The following is a 20,443-nucleotide window of genomic DNA, read 5'->3' on the forward strand; positions in this document are numbered from 1 at the left end:
TCAAATCCAACACTGAAATAGCTCGCAAGAAAAAAAGGAACAAATTGCTAAAAATAATGTTGAAAGTAAATTATAAAAGGAACTAAACATCAACTGGGAAGAAAACAAATATACTCGTCTTGAAGAGAACCTGACTACAGAGCAATGGTCCTTTATTTTTAAGACCTCTGTTTCCAGATAAATACAACCAGGGAGGCAAATTTTTAAAATATGAGTGTCATTTCAAGCTAGAAACTTATCTGTGCTAGAGAAGGTATCAGCTCCATCAGAGGAACGTATACTATGTAAAGAGACAGCAGAGGAGATGCTGGTAGCATGAAGGACAACCCCTCAGGACATTCCTTCTCAACATGCTGCATTGAAGGAAATCAAGACCCAGCAGTAACACACTGGACCCTGAATTCTCAGTATGCACCAACCAGAGTTAGAAAACATTCTTATCTCCTGTGTATGTTTCCATTTTAGTCATGTAGTAAATGATTTCGTAGTGGTGACTCTTCTATTTGAAATTGGTTCATAAATGAAGTAAGTCCCTACAAAATCTCTACATTGTTTCACAGTTCCGTTTAAGTTAGAGATCTCTGTCTTCCACCTAGAGTCATGTTTCCTAGGACAGGATGGAATATTATTCTTGTTTTCCTTCTAGTAAAAAGAAAATATATGCTGTTATGTTAAAACTCATTATTAGGAAGACTGGGGACACTAGTTGGTCAGTAAAGTGCTTGCCAAGCAAGCCTGAAGATATTATTTGAGCCCCAGGACTCAAATAATTAATAATAATAATAATAATAATTTAATAAACTCCTGCACCTAAGACTCAAGGAACATTGTGAAAAAGGGCATAGAATGCTTGTAAGAGCCAGAGAATTAGGGGATTGACTGTGACATTGTGTATCTTACTAAAGTCAGAAGCTATACCCATAAAATCTCACCAACATGACTTCTCAAACATGAGTGTGTATGTGTTTGTGTGTGTGTGTGTGTGTGTGTGTGTGTGTGTGTGTGTGTGTGTGTAACAATTACAGGAGAGACCATTAATTTGAATAAGAGCAAGAATGGTACATGGGAGGGGTTGGAAGGAGAAAGGGGAAAGGGGAAATAATGTAATTATAATATAATCCCCAAAAAATCATTTAAAAAAAAAAAACAGAGAGAACATATTTGCAAATAAAGAAAAAGCTAGGTTCGGTGTTTGTGAATGTCTGTGACCTCAATGCTGAGAGATAACACTGAAGCCCACTGGCCAGCTAGCCTAGCCTGCTCCTTGGTAAGTTCCAGGCTTTTGAGAGGCCCTGCTTGAAAATCAACCAAACAAAAAGAAGTTGAGAGCATATGAGGAAAAAAAAGGGACATTGACCTTTGGTCTCTGCATACAGGTGTACATAGATTCACATGTTCCTGAACATATATGTTCATACCCCCACATACAAACAAGCACGTAGACCTATAGACACACACACACACACACACCGTATTTATGTATGCATTTATAAATATAATTACAAGCAATCATATTCACTCTGTGTTGTTTTATCTAGTAGAAATTTCTACAGTGTCTACTGTTATCTATAAGGGAGTGGGAGGAGAGGAGGGAGGGGAAACTGTGGTTGGTATGTGAAATAAATGAAAAAAATGTTATTTAAACAAAATAAAATAAAAAATAGAAAAAGAAAGTGCCAGATGATGCCAAGCACAATGAAAATGTATCATGACGACACTGTTAGAATAATAACTCACTCAACTCTCCTAAGAAGACATTGCAATCTAGAGCCAACATTATACCTGGAAGGATACAATCCTCTTGTATGTTCTTGCAGGATCTAAAATCCTGAAGAACTTATCAAAATGCAGCTTTCAGGACCTATTCTAAAACAAATTCAGAAGAATTTATGAGGATATCTGCTTCAGGAAAATGAACTGAACAAGTCTTCAAGGTAACCTTGAAGCAGATGGTGGTTGGATACAGTGAAACTGAGAGTCCCTAGCACTGAAATGGAGGCCCCAGTGGGACGTGTAGTAGAATCCAGTGAGACTGTCCTGATGAGTGCAACGTAGCAGAAGTTGGTCCGTGTGCCACTCAGGTTTCTAACACTGTGACAAAATACCAGGGAAAGTAGTGAAGAGAAGAGAAGTATGGTTCTTGTTCAAGGTTCCAGAACATTCGATCCATCGTATTCTGACCCTAAAGATTCAGGCCTGAATAGAGGCAAGCCATATGGCAATAAAACACATGGTCAAATGGCTATGCATCTGATGGTGACTGGGAAACCCACAGACAGCAGGGCCCAGCCAGACCTTTCAACATCACACCAAGTGACCCGCTTCCTGCAATTAGTCTTAATATTAGCCCATTCCCTTTTAAATTTATCAGTGGGTTGATCCATGATCCAGTCACTTCTCCATAGTATTACTTTCTGGAGCCAAAGCCTTCAACATGTAAGTCTTTATAGGGAATTTTATATCCAAAAAGACCATCATTCATATATGTGTGGAAGTTTCTTGATTAATCTGGCTTAAGTATATTTTATGACCATTGACCCAGAAGGTAATTCAGATGATTAATGGAGTATGGTGTACCTTCGATGGGCATCATTCCAGAGATGGAATTATAAGCCATGTACTACAGGCAGTGAGGCATTTTGCATGTTTGGCATGTTTGAGGAGCTGAAAATTTACACTATTTAATTTAACAAAGCAAATAGGAAACATTAAATTAGGTTATGTTGCAAAATATAATGAGAAAACATATTAAATAAACTGTAGGCTCAGGTAATGATCTTGAACTGTATTCTGGAGGCTGTGGGATTCCCTGACTGAAATGGTCCCTTTGGCCATTACAGGAGTGACAGGAGAAGTGCATGTGAGACAGAAAGCTGACTTAACATGAGTCTAGGCAGAAGAAATTGTCTTGAATTAATATGAAGCAGAGAAGATGGCTGAATGATTTTGGATACCAATTGTGTGGGCACAGAATAAGCAATAATTGACAATAGACTGAAAGTAATTTTAAAAGTAAAGAATTCCTAATATATATATATATATATATATATATATATATATATATATATATATATATATATTAAGGAAAGCAACATCGACAGCGCCACTTACTGACATTTACAAGCCAAAAATAGGGCTAGGATTAATATGGAGGAAGTAGGGAAATAACAGCTTTATAGTGAAAGTGTTTCAGTTCAAAATATTAGGTATATGATTCAACTTCAAGAGGAGATGCCTGGATAGGCACATATCTTTGAACTATTATTGGAGAAATATAATTATTGGAGAAATAATAGGAGAAAATCAAACCAAGAGAAACTATCTATAAATTCATACTGCTTCAAAGTGTCTGATGAGGAATTTCCACTTTTTACATAGTTTCTACCTTTATATTTCTGACAAAATTTTTATTCAAGTGTTTTCCTTCAAAAGAATTCTGCAATTAAAACAATAGGCTTGACAACTCTTCCTAGTCTGGTGGAAATACAGACTTGTGGCACTCACTATTAACAGAGAATCCACTCAGCACATTAAAATAATTCCCAGAGAACCTGGAGTGATGCATGAGTTGGTAAAGTACTTGTGTTGAAATTGTGAGGAACTGAGTTTGAATCCCCAGAACACAAGTGAAAATGTTGGGTACGGTGGCACACACTAACGATCCCAGCTCTGAGAAGGAGGGACAAGCAGATCCCTGGAGCTCACCAGCCAGTCAGCCCAGCCTAATAGATGAACTCTGGTCTAGGAAGAGACTGTCTTGAAAGAGTAGATAATATTTCTGAAGATGATAATTAAAATTGTCCTCCAACCTCCACACACGTGTGCACAAATGTTTTCACGCTAGCTCACACACTGAACCTTCATGCAGGTTCATGGGTACACACACACACACACACACACACACACACACACACACACACACACATTTTGAATCCCTGGTAACCGATATATACAATAATTTACAAGATATCACCATGTTAGTTTGCAAATGGGTGAGGAGAGAAAATAGTTGATGAAAGATGAGGTTAACCTTTAGCTTAGAATTTAGCTGTGACAAGACCTCTATTGACTGAGAGCATCAAATCCCATATTTAAAAGAGTATTTCTATCCAAGTTTAGTGCACTCAAATTGTGTTCCCAATTCTAGTTTTGTGAAAACAGGATCTCATGTACAATTGCTAAGATGTAAACAGGAATTCCTGCCTTTTTTCATGTTTTATGTTCTACCGTCTCAGCTACCCACTGTCCAAAAATACTAAATGGGAGATTAGAGAAATTAGTGACTTTGACCAAGCTGACTTTTCTCAACAATAGCAGGGAAAGTTCATGGCTTTCAGATACTTGAGAAAATGAATCACTGAAAGGATGAAAAGGTTGTTATGGGTTTTAAAATATTTAATTCATTGTTTTAATTTCCATCTTCTTTCAGTGAACTTCTTATCCCTCTGACACTTAGACCGAAGTAAAATCATCACATAGCAGGAATATATCTTAAAATTGATGAAGTTTCATAGTCATTTAAAAAATACCTTCTGAGACACGGCTTTCTCACATTGATACTTTCCTCTGTCCTATCCGACTCTTCTAGCAGAAGTTGATGTTAAAACATCAGCTCTTCCACCATGGGGGAGAACAGAGGGTGAGTCTTATGACCTGCTTGCTGCTTGCCAGCTTCTACATTTAGAGTCACACTGACCTTTCTCATGGGCAGGTTCTAAGGGGAACATTCACACGGCTTTGGGAGACTTAAAAATAGCTCACTCTTTCACCTTTGAGTTTACATGATTAATGGCCACACATTTATTATTTTATTGCCATGGTATGAGGAAAACTAATGTTGCTTTGATACACTGGTGATTAAACCACCTAAAAATTGTCTTTTCTTAAAATAGTGGTAAACTCTGGGACTAGAAAGGTGGTTCAGACAGTAAAGAGTGTTGTTGTCAAGCCTGAGCAGCTGAGCTCCATCTCATTGACCTGTTCGGTCGAAGAGAGGCAGTTTTTGCATACTGTCTTCTGTCTCTTACTGGATTTTCATCCCATCCTCCTCCAAGACCAGGGTGGTCCATCATTAAATAGTACAAAATGGTGATACTTTCATAATTCAGAATTGATAATCTTAAATGTGAGACAAAAACAAGATAGGCATGTGGATTTAAGTAAAGCAGGTGCAAACTATTGGTAGCAGTTGGACACTAGCCATTACAGGTGTAGAATGTGATAAAACTCCAAAGTTCCCAGAGAGCCTTGGGATGCCAGCTGGCGTCAGTCCTGTGGGCCAGGAATAATAGGAGGAGCCACTTCTCATCTTATCTTGTGAGCTGGGGCAACAGCAAGTCTCCTCAGATTCAGGTCTTGAAGTCTGCAGGCACTGTGAGAGTCCTGTAGGTTGGGTCAAGAAAGCTCCTTTCTCAGGGCAGAAGCCTCAGGTTCTGGGAGCTCAGGGTGAGTCTGACACTGGTGAGACCTCATGGTAAGTCTTCCTTCCTTCCTCCTGGCAGGTTGCTGGACTCTGATGTCTTCCTTCCTTTCTTCATCAGTGGTCTTGACCAGCAGCTCTGGCTTTGAGGTCCCAGAGCACCCAAATTTATAGAATTGTCAGGTCATCAGAGCCAGCACTGATTGGCTACATGCAGGAAGGCGGAAAAATTAGGACCGAACAGCTTTCCAATTTGTAATAGTGGTGGGTACGGTGGGTGGGGGGAATCTGGGTGTTCCAAAAGCTACCAGCATTTAACTGTCCAGCCCACTCATCTTTGTTGCAACAGAGGTAAGGAAACTAGTGAAAATATTATGCCTGTTGCAGTTGCTAGGGGTCTTTTGCAGGATGCCTGCTGCTAAGTCATGCTAATGGCTGTTGGTGACCAGATCTCCTCAGCACATCTACTCTTGGGACATGAGACTGCTGGCTGTCAGAAAATTATAGACGGGAGTGCAGATCCACTGACTTCCAAGAAAAAGAGAAAACCTGTTCCAGCAAGTTACCCTTTGCCCCCTTGAATATGTGTAGGTATATATGTGTTGGGGTGTGCATGTATGTTCCTGTAGCAGCTGGAGGTTCAGAAGCCCAATAAAAGCTGGGTGAGTATGGCATCCCTCCTGTATACCAGGAAATACAGGAGGCAAAAACAGGGAATTTCTGCTAGTCAGACTAAGACTTAGGAACCTCTGGCTTCAGCAAGAGACCCTACCTCAATATATAAGATGGAGAAGAATCCAGAAACATACCAGGTATCAACCATAGGTCATCATTTGCATGGGTACACACTTGTAACAGCACACATCATATATGAACATATATATACATGCATGCAAAACACATACATATGTAATAGAAAAATAAACATTTTAATTTTTACAAATTGTAAAGTAAAGATAATCAAGAAGTGATGCTTGGAAAAGGTGTGTGCCTATGTCTAGAAATTAGGGATATATTGATAAAAAAAAAATTGTTCCAGAAAACCCTGACTAGACAGTTCTCTGAACAGAAGTACCTAGGGGGAAATGAGCAACCCTGTGACACCCAGTCAGGCGCCAAACATCTCTTGTACTGACAGAGATAATGACCACAGAGAGAAAGGACAGACGTAATCTCAAAACACAGAATTTGATTATTCATTTACATAAAAGGATTAATGAACAACAGCAACAACAAATGGCATCCCTGGCCTAGCATCACATCCTGACTGGAGTGGTCATGGCAGCCGAGAATGAATCAGGATCGATCCTCAAAGGGACCGATTCACTGACCAGTTAGAGAGGTGCTGTTCCTGCTGAAACATACCTCTTCTGCTTTGAATGTGTTTGCTTCTGCCTTTGGTGGCCAGTGTCCTTTGTGAATTACACAATGGCATGTCAACTTACTTCAAAGAAACCAGGAAGCAACTCAACTACACATTTTGCTGTCTGGGTCTGAAGTGGGTAACACCCATAGTGACCCTCCTGTGGTGATAATTTATTTGTGCACCCCAATAAAGCTTATCTGAAAATCAGAGGAAAAAGCCAGCCACTAGATTAAACATAGAAGTCAGACAATGGTAGCGCACACCTTTAATCCTAGCATTCAGGAGGCAGAGATCCATCTGGATCTCTGTGAGTTCAAGGCCACATGCCTTTAATCCCAGCACTAACCATGGAGGTCTGGAGGTCTGCACAGACAGGAAGTGATGTAGCAGGGCAGAGAGAGGAAGTAAAATGGCAGGGGCAGAAAGGTATATAGGCATGGGTATAAAGGAAGTAGGTCTCTCTTTTTGGCTGAGGATTTCTAGCAGTAAGAACACGGCTAGCTTCTTTCTGTTTCCCTGATCTCTCAGTTTTTACCCCAATATCTGGCTCCGGGTTTTTTATTAAGAAGACCATTTAGCAATTTATCCTACATTGAATATTTCCCTCCTCTAAGGAAATTAAAGTAGTATGATGGGTAAATGATTACAGTATGTCTGATTCTTTAATCTAAAAGTGTGTGTACAAAAAGTTTAACAGGGTATCTATTGTTTTCAGTTATTTATAACTAGTAAATAGTAACTGAAATTGAACTGTACCATTAGAGATTAATATTATTGATATAAGCTATATTTAATGCAATGAGTTCATACAGAAACAATATGAAGACAAAACTGACTGCCTCATATGTGTACTGTGTGAGTTTGTGTGTGAGTTTGTGTGTGTGTGTGTGTGTGTGTGTGTGTGTGTGTGTGTGTGTGTGTGTACATGCCTGTCTTTGAAAAGACTCAACAAAGTTAAATTTTAGTCATGCTTTATAGGAAATGTATAAGTCTCTTCACCCATTTAGTCTTTGAAAAGCTTCTTGTACTGACATTAACTGCATATTACACATTTAAAGTGAGTTTCTACAAGGCTAACAACGCGCTGCTACATTCTGAAGCACGTGTTTTTATTTCAGCTATTTCCTTTTCTTGAGGCAGAGTCTCATGAATCCCACATTTACCTTGAGCTTATTATGTAGCCAAGAGTGACCTTGAACTTCTGGTATTTCTGTTTCTATTACCAAGTACTGGCTCTACAGACATGCACCTCTATGCTTGGTTTGTGCAGTGCTGGGGACCAGACTCAGGGCTTCCTGCATAACAAGCCAGCACTCAACGAGCAGTGTCTCCAGCAAACCTTCAAGTATTCTGACTGCCTTATATATTTATGACAATGTCCTGAAAACTTTTAAGGGACTTTTTTTCTCATTTTTCTCTTAGGCCTCTCAAAACACAATCAACTTATTTTATAAACATGTAAAACACATTTTGAAAGTTGTTTCTTTAGCTTTCTCTCCACCTCATGAAATTATAACATTGTTCAACTTTCACATATGTGTATATTTCCTGTATCGATTGCCATGTTTCTCTATGGTAACTTCATTTTTTTAATGTTCTAAAGAAAAATTTAAATCTAGCATTGCATTGGTTAATAGGACAAGAAAATTTAATTGCATAACTAACCATGACAAATGTGAATTTTTTAGCCTTTTGAAAGATTTATTTTTATTTTAGATGTATGAGTGGTGCCAGCATGTATCTAAGTGCAGCATGTGCATGCAATGTCCATGGAGGCCAGAAGTTGGAGTCGAATTTCCTGGAACTGGAGTTATGATAGTTGTGAGCAGCTATGTGCATTCTAGGAACCAATGTCGGATTCTCTGCAAGAGCAACAAGTGCCCTTAAGAGCTGAGCTATGTCCCCAGCTCCACTTTTAACCTTTGATTCACTAACTTTTTTAAGGTTTTATAGCTTCCTGTTGTTTGCCATTCTCTGGGGATATTGTTTCCTTACTCAGGTAAAGTTCCAGGTTGACCTGAGTTTCTTCTTTTGGCATTATACCACCTGCTCCATACGTCTTACAAATGTCACCATGTGCATTCGATGGCATCCCTGACCTCCATCCCTAACAGCATGGGCTGATACTGTGTATTACATCACATTGGTCGACAGAATGGACAAATAGAATCCAGCAAGTTTTACATAGTTAGCCAAGCTAATTTCTCAACAATTCTGTGCTCTAATCCATTTTCCATAAGACTTCCTCATCATCAGAGAAGAAAAGAGAAAAATAAAACGGGAGAATTTTAAGGGAGAAAAAGAACAATATCAGTTAGCTTAGTATATTTTAAATAAAAACTCAAAATGTCTGGAAATAAGAAAAACTAAACACTAGAAAAAATGTAATTAATCCTGCCTTTCATACCTTAAGGACACTATCAGAAGGAATATATTTACATGACTCTTGCAGCCGAGCCATGTTCATGATCACCACAGAGAGTGTGAAATATTTTTTTAGATGTTTATCTCATTGTAGAATGAAACTACTCAGTTATAAAAACATATGCATGTGTGGTGATTTGAATAAGAATGGCCCCCATAGACTCATATATTTGAAAGCTTAGAGAGTGGCATTGGGAGGTGTGGCCATGTTGGAGGAAGTATATCACTGGGGGTGGGCTTTGGGTTTCAAATGCCCAAGCTGGGCCCAGTGCTACTCTGTGTTCCTGCTGCCTGCCTATCTGAACATAGACTCTCAGCTACCTCTCCAGAAACATGCATCCTGCCATGACAACAGACTAGACCTCTGTACTGTAAGCCAGTCCCATTTAAATGTTTTCCTTTAAAAGAGTTGCTGTGGTCATGGTGTCTCTTCATAGCAAGAGGAACCCTAACTAATACAGAATGGTCACTAGTTAGGATTTCTATTAACTAAGACAGTATGCTCACACCGGTAGTGGTAGCCAATGACTTTAATCTCAGCACTTGGGAGGCCAAGGCAGGCAGATCTCTGGGAGTTCAAGGCCAGCTTGGTCTACAAAGTGAGTTCCAGGATAGTGAGGGCTACATATACACACAAAGAAAAAAGAAAAAGAAAAAAAGGACAGCATGCTCACATTTATTTCAAACACAATTACTTTCAGATGGATAAGCGTTACTCCACTTGATTTCATATATTTCCTCACCTCTTCATTTTTAGATTGTTTCCTGGGCAGTTAGATGGCACTTTGGCTCCCGCCATGAAGTTCCACATGTGTACATATTATATTCTCAGGAAAATTATATTACAGCTACTGACAAAATCAGTTACTATGATGCTGATTGCCAAGAAAATATTCTATCTTCCATCTGGTCTTTTATAATCATCCCTAGCTTCCTGAACATTGAGATTATTCTTCTCAATATATACATTGAATATCTCAATATATTCAATATATATATAAATATATATAACTTTAGAAATAATTATTGTGATGTACAAACAATGGGATCATATGACAACAATAATATATTAGTCTTAAATATTTCCATCAATATTCAGCTTAAATACAAAAAGGGTTGAAGTAATTAAAACTGTAATAAGGACAGTCTGGTTAGCAGAGGCTTTGGAGCATGGGAAATGCTTAGCTATTAGTAGCAATTACAAATAATCTAGCTAGGAACTACTATTCTATTTTCCGTGCATGCATAAGCAGTAGTTTGTAATTAGAGTTCTCAGTTGCAAGTGTGAGCCTGAGGAGTCTCCTGAGTGGCCAGGCCCCGAACTGCTGGGCTCCACCCACAGAATATTCTAACTACCCTAACTGCTAGACTCTGCCTCCACCCTACAGAGTAAAAAAATCCAATCTCTGGACATGAAAACCCACCAATCTCCACCCTGGAATGTTACACCCTCTTCCCAAGAAACTTTAAATAAGCCCTCTATCCTGCTCAGTTTGCTGCTGTTTCTTGTCTGAGCAGAGGCAGCCATCCTCCTGTTTTTTATTTTTTCTCTCCTAATAAATCTCTTGTGTGAGGTTTGTTGTGTGGTGTGCCTTTGTGGTATTCCTTGGCTCCCAGCTGTCAAGATATCTTTCCAAACTTTTCATCCAAGCTGTAGTGTGCCGAGGGTCATGGCAGTATACAGCTCTGTGACAACTAGTGTTTGACAAGTCAACACACCAGATGTATAAACGCTAATGGGGAACCCCACCTGGCAAAGCTGTGGGGTCACTGGCTGTGGAAATCGGTTGTTTTCTGTCTGCAACTTTCCCATGTGCCACTGTTATGCCTCCCTATAAGAACAGCTGTGGAGTGCTTTCCACAGTCCTGTGGTAGTGTGTTTTACATCTCTGGGCACACATTTAGCTGTGGATTTCTGTTTAAGCTGTATAATTCTGATGAACAGAAATATTACCAGAATATTCTTCTTTACTGACACAGGAAAGTAGCAGTATTCTCAGTCTCAAAGACAGCCTTTCACACATTTTTCAAAGATCTTAGAACTAGTCCAATACAGGCTAACCTGCCCCTACAGAATATACACAAAGACTAACTCCCAGGTGTTGTTTATTGCTAAATCAAGGCCAGGCTGTTTACATCAAGACATGGTCCTTGCAATAGCTCCCTTTCTGCTCATACCCTGACCGCTCAAATGTCAGCCAATTGTTTAATATCTGGGACCCCTCACCGACTTAGAACTGGGTGCATGGGTCACTGTGATTTATCTGTGTTGTGAGAATGGGGAGGGCCCTGAAAATGTAACTTCTAATTGTCCAGAGTTTGGTCATGGAGCAGCAGCAGTAGTACAGAAAGAGATGGCCGTGTAGAGCTATGTGACAGCTGCTGCAGAATGTGAGTGAAGTGTGTGTGTGTGTGTGTGTGTGTGTGTGTGTGTGTGTGTGTGTGTGCTGAGTGAGAGATGAAGAAGGAGGAGGAGAGGCATGAGAGAAATATGAGGGAGTGAGGGGTGAGAGAGGGAGTGAGTAAAGAGGGAGTGAATAATCTAGAAGTATGTGTGTGGAAGAGCTGCTGTTACATAGCGGAGCTCTACCTAGGAACTGTGAAAAGCGCTGTATGGTAAGAGATCTATGTCAATGAAATGTTTAGCTGTGGCTGTGTGCAGATGTGTAACTGTGTGGAGACAAGAAAGATAAAGCTATATAGAAAAGATATGTAGCTGGGCGGTGGTGGCGCAAGCCTTTAATCCCAGCACTCGGGAGGCAGAGGCAGACGGATCTCTGTGAGTTCGAGGCCAGCCTGGTCTACAAAGCGAGTTCCAGGAAAGGCACAAAGCTACACAGAGAAACCCTGGTTCGAAAAAACCAAAAAAAAAAAAAAAAAAAAAAAAAAGATATGTAGAAGATAAATGTATGTAAAAGAAAGATGTGTAGCCGTGTGAAATATGTATGTATGTAAAGACGTGGCTGTGTGCAGTGGTGTGGAGATATGTAGCAGTGTGGACACAGAAAGAATCAGAGACCATTTTTAAGATGGAGTAAAAGAGAAAGTTAACATCAGAAAGCATGTATATTTCTTCATTTTACCAGTCATAGATAGATTGAAACTTGTTCCTAACTATCCTCAGATAAACAAGTTTCTTACCCCTGGCTGCTCTGAGGCATTCCTTTTATTACCCTGAGCTTATCATGGGAGCTGGTCTCTCACGATCTGTGATAGTAGTGCTCACAGTGTGCTGTCTATTTTAACAGTTTGGAATTAAGTGTTAAATCATAGTATAATCGGTAGATGTTAAAAGTAACAAAACTTGGTAAGTAAAATATATAATATTTTAATGATATTGGCAAAAATTGCAATGTTATTATTTGGTTTTAGTTTGTCTTACTCAGGTAAAATCATCCAGCCACAAAAGGGGGATTCTTACTTGTTTTTCAAGTCCCATGTACCTACCAAAATTTATTGCCAAAGAAGTTATTAAAGCTGAATTTGGCTTGGTTTCCATGGGTATGGAAATTTCACCAGTAATTCCCATGACTCTCATGTGAGCAGACTCAGTTTGAATGACACAAGCTTATCATGTGACCTTGGCTTGGTAGGCAGAGTGCGTCAAAGGAAGACTCTTAGGATTAAGAGTCAGTGCCCCCTGCACATACCTTCCTTAGCTTTCTCACCAGATCCCTTTAGTCCCAACTCAGTGAGTACTAATGTCTACAACATCAGGTCTGCCTTTGTTCTCAATAAGATCTGTAACCTCTGAATTTTCCCAGAGTGGCTAAATGATAAATGGAGATCACATACTTACTAAATTAATTAAATGATGTAGAAACCATTCTCTGATTAAGAGTCACTACAGGTGAATAGTTTGTTACAAGCAACTGCAAACATTTCTCACTCTTTTTTTCCCTCTTCCCTGTGCCCTTTCTTGGTGCTCATTCTATTCATCTTTTATGTTGTTCATTAAAATGTTACATTTTATACCCAGCATTGTTCACACTCTACAAGGATTTTATCACTTAGATAAAAGCAATCTCCCTGCTGCACAGCTGGCTTCCAGTGTGATCTAATTGCTTTTGTGATATGGCGAGGACACCTAATGCCATGCAGAGCACTGCTGAGCTTTCCCACACATGTAAATTAAATTACTTGTACATGAACTTGTTTTATAACATGTAACTGGAAAGAGTTTCAGCTCATTTAGTGAGATGTCTAACATCAAATACAACTGAAAATGTGCATGCAGTGACTAGATATTTTCCTCTGTGTATCTCAAATCCCTGACTTACATTGGCTTTTTATCACATATCTCTAAACCATAATTTGGTTTATGAATATGGACATTTTAATGTTCATACCACACTGTATGCTTTTGTTTTAGGAGTTCTTTTTGTTTGTCAAGTCTGATGTACTAATCAAAATGTATGGCCACAGAAAATAACTGAGTTGAACCCTTGGTTTGGATATTTTATTGTTATCAACATACGACACATCACTTAAAGGAATGGAGTACATACTGGGCAAATGAGCTACTTAGTATTAATCTCTCAGCCCTACATACTTCCAAGAGAAAAATGTTATCTCCTGTCGTTAGGTCATGTTTATTTTCACTTCTAAATTTAAATGTTCACGTTTAATGTAGTTTTTATTAAATGTCTGCATAGTTATACATAAGACAAATTTTCAGCTTCATATTATAACTTATTTTTTGAGTTGAAGCACTCACAAAGAATAGCAATAAAATTAAGTAATGACTCCACTAAAAGTGTAACATAATTTCCTTCATATTTCATTTTGGAAATTGAGTTTTGGGTGGAAAATGATCATGTTTATTACATTGTGTTATCACTGTCTACTGAAATATCAAGCAGAAACACGAATTGGATAAGAATTAGGAATAGAGAGACAGTTTGTGAATAAAATGAAATGAGAGTATGAAAATGTAGTTCTGAATTATTTAAAAATTGATATCCTAACATTAAAAGGGAATAAAAGCACACTTATACAAAATTTTTTTTAATCTTTCTGAATAAAACAAATGCCATGCAGGCCTGTCATTGCATTCCAGAGTCCACTCTCACAAATCAAAGGACTTCGGAGGGTCAAAAGTTCAGTAAGTTTAAGGCCAGGAGTCATGCCCAGCTAGAAGGAAAGGGGAGGGGAAGAATGGTGGAGAGGGAAGTGGAGAGGAAGAGGGGAGAGGATTGGAAAGATGGGAAAGGAAGGGGAGAAGAGAGAAAAAGAAAAGCAGCGTAATTACCTTAAACTTCAAATGAGGGAATTTTACTTTTTGTTTAACCTTTACATTGAAATATATGATGTGCTTATCTATAATTTATAAAGGGGAGCTTTAATAAGTTATTCATTATTTTATTGTCACTCTGAAAGTATAATATTAGAAGACATCGGGGAGCAGTGGGCACAGGGAACTAAAATTGATGAGTCAAGATGTCGACATTAGAAATTAGATAAGAAAAGGCAACAGTAAGAGCACAAACGTGGAACCCAGTCCAGTCATCCTGAAAGAGAATGGAGGCTATATGTTACATATTCACACTCTGGATTGAATTTATCCAAGCAAAGCTGATAAACACTGCATAATTGCACAAACTACTCATGATAGAAATAGGTCCATCAACTTTTGTGCTAAAGCATGTTCTCAAGCAAAGCAAAAGCAATATAGAAAATGTGCAAGAATAACAAGTAGGAAATAATTATGTAAATATCAATTGAGGAGGAGAAGTGTCCCAAAAATAACCCTTTCCATGTAAATAACAATGTTAGATTAGCAAAATGGATTAAGTATTCCTGCATGCCATGTTTTCTATTGAATGAAAATGTGTAGAATCAGAAATGCAATCTATCCAAGATACGCTTTCTGTCATAATAAGGCAATAACTTACATAAGAGAATCACCCTCTGTCAAAGCCCCTTTAGGACAACAAAGAATCAGTTAGCTTAACCCTCTGTATGACATTAAATGGGTAACATTATTTTAAATTTATATTCATGCTTAGTGAATATTCTGCAAAAAAAAATGTATCATTCATTATATAGTTTAATTGCCCTCTGCAACACTCCAGCACTAACTTTATGAAGAATTCATGCCAACTATGTTATGCTATGTTTCTTAACTCTCTACTCAATGCAAAAATTAATTCAGTGTTTAAAATAAAACAATAAGGGGACTGGATAGATGTCTCTGGTTAAGAACACTTACTGATCTTCCAGGGGACCCAGGTTCAATTCCAGCATCCACAGGGCAGCTCAGAGTCACCTGTCACTGTAGTTCCAGGAGACCTTCTTCTGGCATCTGCAGGTGCTTGTGTGCATGTGGTACATGATAACTCATTCAGAAGCATAGTCATGCACATAAATAACAAATAAATGATTCATTAGAAAATACAATGGTAAAAATAGATCCTTTTGTTAATGAAAGAAAGCTTTGAAAATGTAAGATGAAAATAACTGAAAAATTGGTGGTCAGTTTTCCCCCAGGTCTGGTTACTAAATCCTAAAAGTAATATTTGGCCCATGTGAGTAATGCAAGTGTAAGTAGATCAAACACATCCTTAAGATTGTCTTCCTATAATCACTGGGTCCTAACAGAATCCTCTAATCTCTAGCAGACTTTATGTTCAAGTAACAGCCTCTCCTCAATTTGAAATACATGAAAATGCAGTAAGATACAGACTACAAACATACAAAAGGATGAAAACTCTCCATGCTCAGGATCTGTAACTATAACTGTGAGAAATACAAGATTCTCTCTGTCTCTGTCTCTGTCTCTGTCTCTCTCTGTCTGTCTTTCATGTATGTGTGTGTTTGTATGAGAATGTGTGTGTGAGTGTGTGTATGGATGTTTCACAGAATTTTCAAGCAGGGCTTCCTAGAATTGGTACTTAATATAAGTAGCTTTATTCATCTGAAGAAGGCAGTGAAAATTGCAAAGTCTCCGGGTAAGTGAAGTAGCAAAAGTAAGAAGACACTTGGCGATGGAGCAGCCCGATTCACCTCAGCTGCAAGCAATTTTGTGCTATTGAGAAGGAAGAAAAGAGAAGGAGGCATTCAGAATGAGGTTGGAATACTGGCAGGAGCAGACTCTAAAGCATGGAAGTGCATGCCATTTAGAAGCTTATGACTTAGAAGGTGATGGGGAGGTGCTTGTAAATTCTAAGTATGAATGTTATAGGCTTATATTGAATTTGTAAAGCCACAATTCCAGTGTGAGTGTGGAAAATGGATTTAGCACTTCTGTTTCCAGAAATCTGGTAGACTGGGAATTAATCCAAACAACTGTCTCTGCTGACACAACCATAATTAAAAATAAAATATACTAAAAATTACACCCAAAATCCACCTATTATTCAAACACATTGATAAATGAATGAAAATGTTTGTTGAAATGAGGAAAAGATGGGCTGGGAGAAGGTGCAAGGGCAAGGACTTGAGTTTGATCTCAAATGCTACATGAAAGCCAGGAGTGGTGGCTCGTTTGTAAACCCACCAATGTGGATCCTGGAGGCTTACTGGTTAGCTGGTCTAGCCATGCATTGAGGTCCCAGACAATGCTAGATGCTGGCACAAAAGAACAGGGAGCAAGACAGCAATTGATAAATGATATCTGAAGTTGAGCTCCAGGCTCAAAATGAACTTGCCCACACATGCACAAGTACACACATGAGCACACATACTTGAACATACATGTGAACACACACACACACACACACACACACACACACACACACCATGATAAAGAAGTATTTTTTACAAAGGAAGAAATCCTGGGGATTAAATAAATAAATAAATAAATAAATAAATAAATAAATGAAAATTGAGTGTCAATTTAGGTCGCAAGTGTAGTTGTGTGACCACTCAGACCTTGGGTATGCCTAGGGAATGCCAGCACACGGGGGCCAGTGTCTGAGTACTTGGTTTCACTGTATATGAAGAGTTTGACTCGAATTGACTTTCAAAGACAAAGAGTCAAGACAAAGAATAGATGAAAATGATTGAGGAATTTGGTAAGCAATCAGAAAACTGAGCCAGAAAACAAGAGCCTGACACCTGTGACGCCAAGACACAGAGGTACCTTCACATTTATCTCATTGTGTCCTGGGAGCCACTGTGCAGCCTGTTCCTCCATTATCGCAATAATGAAGAAAGGAGCATTCTCTCAGTCTAAGGACACAACAGACTTGGAATTCACAAGTAGAAGCAGACTTAGACAAAATCATGAAACAGAAGAAAACAAAACAAACAAACAAAGCCTTACATAAGAGATGTGGTGGTTTGAATGAGAAATGTGCCCCATTGGCTCAAGTATGAACACTTGGTTCCAGTTTGCTCACTGCTTGGAGATGCTATGGGACCTTTAGGAGGAGGGGCCTCATCAGAGGAAGTACTCACTGGAAGTAGATTTTTGAGGGTCTCACTCCGCTTGCAGTTTGTTCTCTCTGCTTCGTGTTTGCTGTTGAAGATGTGAGCTGAGCTTCTCGCTCTGGCTGCTTGCTGCTTTGGTTCTGCTGCCTCCATGAGCCGTGTCCATCTTGACCCATAAACCAAAAGAAACCCTTCACAGTTAAGTAACAACGCTGGGGAAAATACTAAGTGTTTATATATAACGTGTACTTGACAATCAGTGAGGACAGGTTGCATATATTTCAACCAGAGCATCAGGGTAGAGACTGGAGCCATCCCATCTGAGGTGTTGCTGACTCGGGCCCTGTTTGGACCTCATGTAGAGAATTTAATAGGTCAGACGGAAGTGTTTTCTTCCAGGGAAAGTGTCTCAGTCTCAAGAACTCTACTGATGCATACGGGGTACTGAAAGGCTTTGCAAAGACTTTGCATCGACTGCAAACATGATGCTAGTCAGAGATGGCTTGAAAAGCTGGCTCCATCTACAAAACTATCAGCCTTAAACAACCTTGACACTAGACAGAGCTGAGGACAGCTGCACAGAACCTGTAGTCCCAGCCCTTGAGAGGATTCAGGAGTTCAAGGCCAACCAAAGCCCCAAAACGAAACCCTGTCTCAAACAAAACAAAAAGGAAATGATTATTTAAATCACCAATCCAAAGCATCCAAGTAGGCTTTTCCTGCCCTTCACTGTGTGGTGTGTGCATGTTAGTGTTCATGTACATATTCCTGTAGAGACCAGAAGTGGATGTCTGATGTTAGCCTCACTGGTTCTCTACCTTAGATTTTGGGCAAGGTCTCTCACAGAACTTGGAACTCAAAGGTTAGGTAGGCAACCCCAGAATGCTCCTGCTTCCACTGCCAGCATTGGCATTAAAAGCACCCACCACCATACTGTCTTTTACAGGATGCTGGGAACCAATTCCTGTCTTCATGCCTGTAGACAAGCATTTTAATGACTGAGCCATCTCCCCAGGCCTGTCTTTCACTTTTAAAAGTCTCCACAAAGGGACTCCTGAAGTGAGAAGTCTAGCAGTTCTATGCCCCTGGTGCTTACAGACTTCCCAGTTAACAGAACCATTAAAATTTTGGCCAATGCCTACACCAGCATCCAACTTGGCCATCTAACTGAATATTTAAGGGAACTGCAGTCTCACCTACTATCTGACTTCACCCCTGAGATACTCCCAGGCAAATATAGTGCAGGCAAGCCTTTTCCAAAGGCCTGGTCTATCAAATCATAAGCTAAATTAAATTGACTGTAAACACTGGTTTTTCAGTAATGTCTTATATGCTAATAATAATTTTAAGAAGAAATCTGTAGCAATTTAAGTTACTCAGGAAATATTTGCTATCCACTAATGATGGACTTAGTCATATGAGTTGGCCATAGAAAGTCGTCAAGATGGGCTTAAAGAGTGGGCCACAAGCTCTTGAATCTTTGATGCTGTGATGAAAAGAAGTCATAAGCATCAAAATTTAACTAGGGATGAACAGCCAGGTGACCAGGCAGGTTGAGGCACTGTTATGGATCTGAGCTAGGTCACACATATTAGACATGAATCCCCATTATCAGATGCCAATGAGATGCCGTGACAGCTATGCAGCATTTTGTCACTGATAACAGGGGCTCACTCTGGAAATGTATGTTTAGTATTTAGAACTGAAGGCCAGATATGGAAAAACCGTGAAGTGATGGTGTTGAAGAGCAGGAAGGAGAGAAGAGCAAAGAAAGAAGGGAGGAAGGGATGGAAGGGATAGACAGAGCGAGAGAGGAAGGAACTATGGAAGTGAGGAACGGAAGGAGGGAGAGATGGAGAGAAGAAGACAGGCAAGCAGGCAGTCATGCAAGCAAGTCAGGGCCAACCAGAGATCCTGGAAGGTTCCTAGAACACATTCATCTACTACTAAAAAATAATTTCTATGAAACAAGGGAGATAATATAATGATTCTACAACACAAGTCAGCTATGGCATAAGGCTGTCTCTCTAAGATGTGTAGGATCACAGAAAGGCACCTTCATCCATTTTGAGCTCATCAGGGGACAATTTTAAAGGTGTGGAAAACAAACTAGGCAGACCTGCTTCTATCTGTTGCTGGAGGGTTCTAGGCTTTTCATGCCAGCTTTTCCAAGCTATACTGTAGTTGCCATAGTGGTGGACTTCGATCACCTCAGGACGCTGCACCTCCCATGTATCTGAAATAGGTCAACCTGACCAGACACCCCACTCCCAGCTACTCTGGTAAAGCCAGGCTTTAGACTACCTACTTTTGTGCTACAAATAATTGGATGCATGTGATAATTATCCAGAAACTGTTTTAGAATTTACCATTTGAATAACCATCAATCTATTAGATAAGGCATTTACTGCTATGAACATATGATTGCTTTATCCTTTGAAAGGTTTGCATGGCCTTAAGAACAGTTGTTTTGAAAAAAAATATTCTTTTTCCTTCAAAACTATCTTGAGATTTTTGTATACAGAATAAACACCAGATCTTTTCTTAAATATAAAAGATGATTGGCATCACCCATTTATAAATGTAAGCATTTAACTATAATAAAACACAAAGTAAGTGGTCTGAGGGAGAGAAGGACAAAGAACTAGTAAACTTCAGTTTTACTCTCACCAAATATGTGCTTTGTTTTAATTTGATTTTGTATTTAAATTCTCACAGTAACACAGACTGTGTCTAAGGGACTGGAAGGATGGTTCAGCAGTTAAGAGTGCTTGCTATTCTTGCAGAGGACAGCAGTTAATTTCCCATTACCCACATGGGGCCATTCACAGTTGTCTGTAACTTCAGCTGCAGGGGATCAA

The 20,443-nt window shown here is 39.2% G+C and overlaps 1 protein-coding gene across 1 annotated transcript in view; it reads right to left on the reverse strand.

Annotated features, from left to right (window-relative positions):
* Rergl (RERG like) overlaps nucleotides 1-15,948 on the reverse strand; it is a 36,053-nt gene extending 20,105 nt beyond the window's left edge. The window contains exon 1 of the mRNA XM_042274210.2: nucleotides 15,421-15,948. The gene's annotated coding sequence lies outside the window, so the exon portion shown is untranslated. The remainder of the gene's footprint in view (nucleotides 1-15,420) is intronic.
* Nucleotides 15,949-20,443: the final 4,495 nt, after the last annotated feature.

This window comes from Peromyscus maniculatus, chromosome 3, assembly GCF_049852395.1.
Source record: "Peromyscus maniculatus bairdii isolate BWxNUB_F1_BW_parent chromosome 3, HU_Pman_BW_mat_3.1, whole genome shotgun sequence".
NCBI lineage: Eukaryota > Metazoa > Chordata > Mammalia > Rodentia > Cricetidae > Peromyscus > Peromyscus maniculatus.